Source organism: Astatotilapia calliptera, chromosome 18, assembly GCF_964374335.1.
Source record: "Astatotilapia calliptera chromosome 18, fAstCal68.1, whole genome shotgun sequence".
Lineage (NCBI taxonomy): Eukaryota > Metazoa > Chordata > Actinopteri > Cichliformes > Cichlidae > Astatotilapia > Astatotilapia calliptera.
In genome coordinates, this window is record NC_137439.1 from 28,728,266 (window position 1) to 28,736,537 (window position 8,272).

Sequence of the window (8,272 nt, forward strand, 5' to 3'; positions counted from 1 at the left end):
TACTTTACTTGTGTGGATTGGATGGGTCTTGGATGTTTACCTAAAATATTGTGGCATGTTCAATACTTATTTTACCCACTGTATCTTTTGATAACAGCTTGCACCAATGACCCACTGGGTTTCTTTCAGGATGAAGCCAGATGTTCTGGATTTTTGACTTCAGTTGTTGCCATACTGGTTGGACTGGACTGGTTTTGGGGAGGTTGCTCTTAAAGCTACAGCATTTATAAATGAGCAGTGTGTTTGTGAACAAAAAGACACAATCACTGCTCATTACTATTCAGAATTAACCTCAGACATCACTCTGAAAAGTTTGAATGAATATAAATTTATTTGTATATCTCTTTGTCTCTTTATTTAATCAACTTGTTACTATTCAACATAAAAGCATTTGAGAATGAAATAAACAATTCAGTCTAAAGTAGAAGATATAACGTTATTGATCATTGCTTATTCAATTAATAATTAAGTAAAAACATAGGACATCTGAACAAACCACAAAGCTTCTAAAACAATGTCCTTTGGACAGGTGAGACCAAAGTGGAGATGTTTGACTGTAATGCTCAGCACCATGTTTTGTGAAAACTAAACACAGCATATCAGCACAAAAATCTCATACCAGTTTTCACCCACGTTGGTGGAGGGGTGATGATTTGGGCTTGATTTGCAAATTTGTAGGAACTTGCCTTGAGTCTCTTCTATACTAAAATATTCTAGAGTCAAATGTGAGGCCGTCTGTCTGACAGCAAAACCTTGTCTAAAGTTGGGTCTCACAATCAAGTCAAAGTTTAAACTTGAACTTGACAGAAATGCTGTTCTGGCCTATGAAGCAATGATGTTAAGAAGAGTGGGCATACATAATAAAAACCATAACATAATAACATAAAAACATAATAAAACCATACAGAAAATGATTACTTCAAGTTAGGGCTGGGCCATATTATACCGTTCACGGTAATACTGGTATAATGTTAGGCAACGATAGGAAAATGAAATATCGCGATAGAATATGAGTAAAACGCGCATGCGCAGTGCCTTTGTTTTCATACGCACATGGCCGATTGTTGAGTGAAACAGATGAACCAGAATTGGTTTGTAAAAATGGTGCAACTTCATTGATGTGGAACTGGTGTGGTGTTTGTCGGTCAGATACACGACAAAGCACATTTTTTTGCAGAACATGCAAGCGGCCGTCGTTATTGTCGTATTTGTCGGACTAAGATGCTCTTCTGGGAGTAATCTGGGTCCTAAACTCCGTCTCTTCAGGTCAAACAACACTGCAGCATCACTGAGAGTTAAAAACTGTCTAAATTCTTTCATCTTTAATAAAACGATCAGCATTGCTGCTTAACCAGGTGAAACTATGAAGTTTAACTTCCAGGCATCCATGAAAACAAAAGTTATTACATTTAACGGAGTTAGAAGTTAGCAGGAAGCTAGCGGAAGTTAGCTTGCTAGTTTTGCTAGTTACCTAAGCATGATATAGCATGTTCTGACAGAGATTTCTGGAAAAATTCAAACGTACAGCTCTGCTATCACGTCCAACATAAATGAAGACAGGAAACTAAACAGCAGTGACGTTTGTAGGGTTACTGAAGTTGGGCTAGCTGGTATATAATGATGTGCTACCTGACTGCTAGCGACACAGCTATGTTAGCATAACATAAACAGTGAAGCTGGAGGACGAACACTAACACTTTTCCACTTATAAAAGTTAACGTTAAAGTTCCTGATAGCTAGAGACAAATGCAATCGCATGGCAGGATTCTGTAAATGGACCAAACTTCAGTCAGGAGAACAACTGAGATAATCCATCCACAATACAAGGTTAGTCATTAATATACTGCAACAACATGGGAATAGAGCAGAATTCATTCATTAATAAATCAATGGTACAGAAGTGGAGGAAGCAAGAAGAATGAGTTTAATAAAGTTTGATTTATCTGACTGCTTTGTTTCGCTTAATGTGCCTTATAATCCCGTGCACCTTATGGTCCGAAAAATATGTACTGCACACTGCAGTTTAATGTTGCAAAGCACCTCTTTTTAACTTCAGTGGATATTATACATGGTTATGCTCAGGATATGTCAGCCCATTTCTACTGGAAATGCCTTTTGGTTAAACTTTCAGCAAGGAATTTGCATTTGCACTGTTACATTTTTTATAAAGCTTTTAATGTACATAAAAACCAGCTTCTTGTTTAAGTGAAAATAAATGGAAGGTTGTCTTTTTGCGCTAGTAATGTTGTGGAGTTGTATTTTGTCTCGCATCAATTATATCGTCGGTTATATCGTTATCGCAAATTTTCAAATATATATCGTGATAAATATTTTTGGCCATATCGCCCTGCTCTACTTCAAATTATTGCTGCTAAGGTATATGAGAAAAACAGTAACACTATCAAGAGAGACTTGACTTTTAAAAATCAAATTTTCAATCAAGTTTTTGCCAGCTTGTGTGTTTGTTGTTTGCTGCAACAAAACAGGAAGCAACTGAAATATTCAGATTACAGCTTAGTTGATTTTCTTTGTGGAGGTAAGTTTGATCCACTTTGGTTCCTCTCCATAGTCTTCGTCCTGCAGGGAAAAGGAAAACAGAGAGGTTAAAACTATAGAAATTGTTTGAAGAGTTTGCCGTCTCGCTTGCAGCTTAATTACCCATTGGCTTCAGCTTCATCAGTTGAGTCTGGAAGCTCTTTTCTTCTGGTCTCAGGAAGCAAGAAGGCAAGAGCTCCACTGATGAGTGTAAGGCTGCTGTAGACTATGATTGGTATGGACCAGTGGTAGATGGCCAACATGTTGACTGGTGGAGATATCAGACCACCAGTTCGATACACAATAGAGCCCAAACCAGAAGCTGTTTGTCTGAAACAAGAATGTATATTTTAAGGACTACAGAGTTTGAGAGCCACACTAACATTATGGCTGCAATGGCAAGGAGAGAGAGAGAGACTCAGCTCACCGAAAAGATGTTGGAAACAGCTCCTGAACATACACATTGCACACGGAGCCTGCCCAGTTAGTGAGAAAACGTCCACAGGTTGCTAACGCAGTAACAGCAACAGCATAACCTGAAACAGACTGACAGATTAAGTTTACTGCTTTCAGAAGCAGCTAATTCATATTTCCTTCATCATTCACATAATAATTTTAGAGAAATTTAAGAACCCAAAGGTCTGTCTGTAAATCAGCAAAAAGGGTCCAGGCCCATTTCTTGGAATCTGTGACTTACAAATTCACTAGTCCCCCATCTCTTTCACAGTTTTGTAACTGTACTGGGTTTCCACGGCTGTAAGTTTGCACTCAATGACCTTCCAAAGATTTCAGGATGGAGCTCATGATAGCTGCTTCATTATTTCCATTTTATCAGGTCTGTGTGTTGCTGCAGGAGTTTCACCCCCCTCAGCAGATTTTAGTTTAGGCTTTACCACAGAGACCCACTTATGGTTTAACAGATGAATTTTGTTACTTGCAAAGTTACACCTGTATTTTACCATGACAGTTAGAAGCCCTTTAGTGTTTAGTATCGTGAGATGACTGAATGGCACTGCCATCTAAAAACAGACAATATCAGAGGAAAAAAAATAAACAAATACATATAACTGGACCATGTATTGATGGCCCAGCATTATTAGCTATGAGCTGATTCATAGATATCAGCATTTATAACAGCCAGTGAGTGAAAATTAAACAAGTAAAGAAGAGACACAAGAAACACCCTTCTGCCATGTTGTGGTTTAGAGGTATTTGCGGGGAATATTGACATCTCATAGACTGTCCACCAGAGAGCAACCTGCAACTTCCTTTTTGGCAACACAGGTGCTTTGTAAGCAGCTAACACAACAACCAGCTGATCTGAGCAGAGTCAGGACAGACCAAACAAACCAACAAAACAACAGTCCTGAGTGAATACATCTGAGGAGCTCTACCTTGAGGAACCGCTAGCATTAAGAGACACAACAATCCTCCAATTAGAAGTGTTGCCATGAGAGATGGTTTTCTTCCCACTGCTTCCAGCAGCCAGATGCTCAGAATATGAGCTGGTATTTCAGACAGGCCAAATACTGCCTGAGTCACGAAGATGTTCAAGCCAAGTTTTCCCACACTGAATGAAAGGCAGAAGTAGGCAACATTCAGCGAGAACCTGGGGAAAGACAGAGATGGATTTCAAATACAAGTTGCACAACTTGATCTGACGATTAAAGGCTCGGTAGAGCAGATAGGTGTAAAATATAACTTACCATGCCAATGTTATGGTAAAGAAATATTTCCTAAGCACAGCTGATTGGATAAGAGTTTTTATGCCTCCCTTTTTCTCAGGGTCTTTCACAATAATCTGTAATGCACAGGGGTGAGCACAACATCATGCTAACATTGCTCATGTTAGCAATCATTTAATCCTACAGCCTTACAAATGTAAGTCTGACTTACTGCATCACAGTCCATTAAATTATTATCCTTCTAATGCAACTTTGGCCTCAGAAGTTGACACGGTGTCCTTGTGGTTCTAGTAGGCTTACTTTATTAGAGTCCATCATTACCCATCATTTGCTCATTATACTGCTAATATTTTATTACATAGCAGCTTTTATTATTGCTGCATGTAATATTCCTTTCAAGCCTCGATACAAAGGGAAGTGAATGTTGTGAAGGGTACCTGGTCCAGCAGATAGTTTGGAACCGTGCGCTTGTTGATGGCTGCAGCTTTTTTGATTAGCTGTTTAGCCTCCGTTGTCCTTCCAGTGCCCAGCAACCACCTGGCTGACTCCGGGATAAACCTGTCCAAAACAGGCCAGTGGCACTTAATAAATTCAAATGTACCAGTCATAAGGGATGGCATCATGAGAGAGTTAATGCACACCATATATAAATAGCAACCAATGCAAGTGGAGCTGCCGTGATCAGCTGAGCCAGTCTCCAGTTTCGTACAAAGTAGATCATTCCAGCGAGGAGGCACTGTCCAACTGCACCACATAGCTGAGTCACACATGCCCCCCATGAACGATTGGACACCCCGATCCATTCAGTGGCTATAACATTTTTTTATTTAATTTTTTTAAAAAAAGGTCAAAAGACAATGTTGACAGGAATTACAGAGCCCTGAATGCAGACAAAAGGTAAAATGCTGTCAAATAATGTTTTAAAAAATCATTAATTGAAAAAAGAATGAATAACAAATTATTACCAGTACTATAGAGCTCAAGTCAGAAAACAACTTTTAAACCGATAAAAAGGGACCATATAAGAAACATATAAAAAATAAAAATATAAAAAACATCAGTACAGTTTAAAAAGAGGGAAGTATAATAAATTAATAAATATAAAGTCAGTGATACATTTTTTTAAACAATTCATTTATCAATTAACCATTCAATTATTGCACAAGAGAAATGTTGACTGCACTTATGTCCCCCAATGACTAATATATTACTTGAAAGTTTGGAGATGATCAAATGGAAGCTGAAGCTTTTTCCTAATTTGTATGACCCTGACCTTTGACCTATGACCTTGAAGCATTACATACTAAAATGGTGTATTTTATTATCTTTATCAGTACTGATGGAGAAGAACTGACTGAAACATATGGTTTCTACAGGCTGTAAAAACTTGAGATTTTTCAACTCTCTCTATGCCCTTTCATATGATCTATTACTCAATATGGTTTATTTTATTTTTTTTCAAGGTCAACTTTCACCCTGCGCAGTAACAATGAAGACCTCCCCAAAATTAATCAGAAGTCAGCAATTTTTCAATTTTTAGTGAGGAAAAATGTTTTTTATCTGTTATCAGGTCTGTGTGTTGCTGCAGGAGTTTCACCCAGCGAGCACTACAGGCTTGAGCAACATGCACTGATAACAACGTTTAATTCAGACATATTTAAGACAATTACTTACTCAAATTGCTTCCAAACCTGGTGCTTTGCAACCAGGGAGCTTCTCAACTACCTGCTATGACATAACCTTTTCATACTGAATATAAGCATTATAAATATTTTTTTTACTTAAACATGTATTGCTATCAAACAACAGCTAAGATATAAGTCAGTGAGTTTCAATATAAATCAGACTTATATACCTGTTTGACACAAAGTACGATAAGAAAGGGATAATACTTTACCCAGGATAACGCCATTAAGTCGATATCCCCCATAGCAAACTCCCGCCATGAACTGGGATGCCAGATAAAAGTAGAAGTTAGGCGATAATCCAGTTGTGACAGTAAATATCACCATTACAACAGCTGGGATTTGACATGCTCTTTTTCGACCAAACCTGCAACAGATAAGATCCCTTAAGTCACTTTGTCTCCTCTGGACAAATTAAATATTTAGTTGATGTTTCACATTAAGTGACAAAAATATCACAAATGCACCAAAAAAAAAAAAAAATCCAAACGTTAACACTACAAGTATTTACTTACGACTCTGCAAAAGGTCCAAATAAGAGACAGCCAACAAGGATGCCAGCCATTAGGACAGTTTGTGCTGTCTCCAACAAACTAGCCCGGTCACAGACTAGATCAAACTGGGGAGAAAAATAACCCATATTACTGACATTCATTCATAAAAGTTCACATTATTTACATTATAAAAGACCAAGACCTACATCAGTGACTATGGTGGCTTCATACAGCATGTTCCCATACACCCATCCACTCTGGCACCTTGTAGTCTCATTGAGCCCGTACTCCCTGATGGCACCGATGTCCCAGTCCACTGGGACGAACATCCGACATCTGCTGAAGGTCCCATCGTCTTCCCGAGGCACGGTCAGGTTAAGCTGCTCCTCTGTGGTCAGGTTAGGAGCAGCATTGAGTATCCAGTCTGTGTTGCAGCGTCTGTCTGGATCTGACTGGATAAAAAGTACACTGGCAAAGTGGAAAGGTAGAATAACATTAGGGAAGCTGAGAGCAAAAAGGGTGATCTTCTGAAATAACCCAAACTCCCCCATACTCCGCAGAATCTCCCCGAAATCAGCCATTTTCAGGGCGCCTTCTTTCACTTTAGAGATGCTGGCCGACGACGACCTTTAAACAGTGCCTATTAATGTTTAAACCCCAGATCATGTATTTCAGGAAGGATGAGACAGCATTTCAGCAGACATTTCATTTTATAGAGAAAACTCCTCTCACTGATGGAGATGATAGTTTAACCTGACATGAGCCTTTTGTTCATTTCACTTTGTTTAATTAGTTTCCTCTGAGTGTGGTCACCAAAAACCTTCAGCAATTACAAGAGCTTTGGCAATGTGGCAAATTTCAATAACAGACCCAATCCCAACGCCTTAATTCAGTTTAATTTGCTATTTCCAACAATCCAATTCAATTCCATTCAAATTTATTTATATAGATTTACAATTTACAACAATAGTCGCTTCAAGGTGCTGTATGTTGTAGGGAAAGACCCTGCGAGTTAGAAACATAAGTGACAGTGCAGTATATAACTTACAGTAAGACACCTTGCAGATAGCTTAATAGATCATCCGCTAAGTTTTATAATATTCCTTCTTATAAAACCTGACCCAGTGCTCTTACATAACAAAACAAGCAGATGTGTTATGTAAGGTGGAGATGCTGTAAAAGTTATTGTACACTCGATAATAAAATGGTCTTATCATGCCGTGGTCTGCAGAAACATTCAAAAGATCATTGAGCAATAAAAGTTTGCTTCCCTTTCTTCTTTTTAAAATGCATTTTTTGTCTTATTCAGTCTCATCTCCATCTCTTTTGACTGTCCTTCCTTTTAATTTGATGTAGAAAACAACAGAAGAAGCTAAAGATACAGAAACAGATCCAGTCTAAACATGGGTCAAGGTATACCAAGGCACACAACATAGATGTAAAAGATAAAAGACCAGTTATATAGATAACAGATCAATGCATGCATGACTACAGTATATATATGTGACTGTCTGGCTTTTATTGAAGGATACATATACGCACGGTAAATCAAAAACCTGCCATTTTTATGTGAACCTGTAAAAAATCAATCTTTTTAAATCTAAAACTATTAAAAAAGTTATGACATGTACAAAAAGGAGGACCAAGGTTGGCAATTAAATGCAAACATATTTAGCGGCACTAATCTATACACCAGATCACACTTCCTTTGAAGTGCTGTTTGAGGAACACACAGATGGATCAGTTCAAATAAATCAAACTTCAGCCACTGTTCCAAACCCTGGGAAGAATCTAGGACACACTTCCTTTATAGAAAGGATAACACTGGCTGTTAGCTAGCCCTTCCACAGGAAAAAAAAAATGCATCTAACTG

The 8,272-nt window shown here is 38.2% G+C and overlaps 1 pseudogene; it reads right to left on the minus strand.

Moving 5' to 3' along the window:
• Positions 1 to 2,609: 2,609 nt before the first annotated feature.
• Positions 2,610 to 7,426, minus strand: LOC113011228 (solute carrier family 22 member 13-like; annotated as a pseudogene).
• Between the last annotated feature and the right edge of the window lie 846 nt (positions 7,427 to 8,272).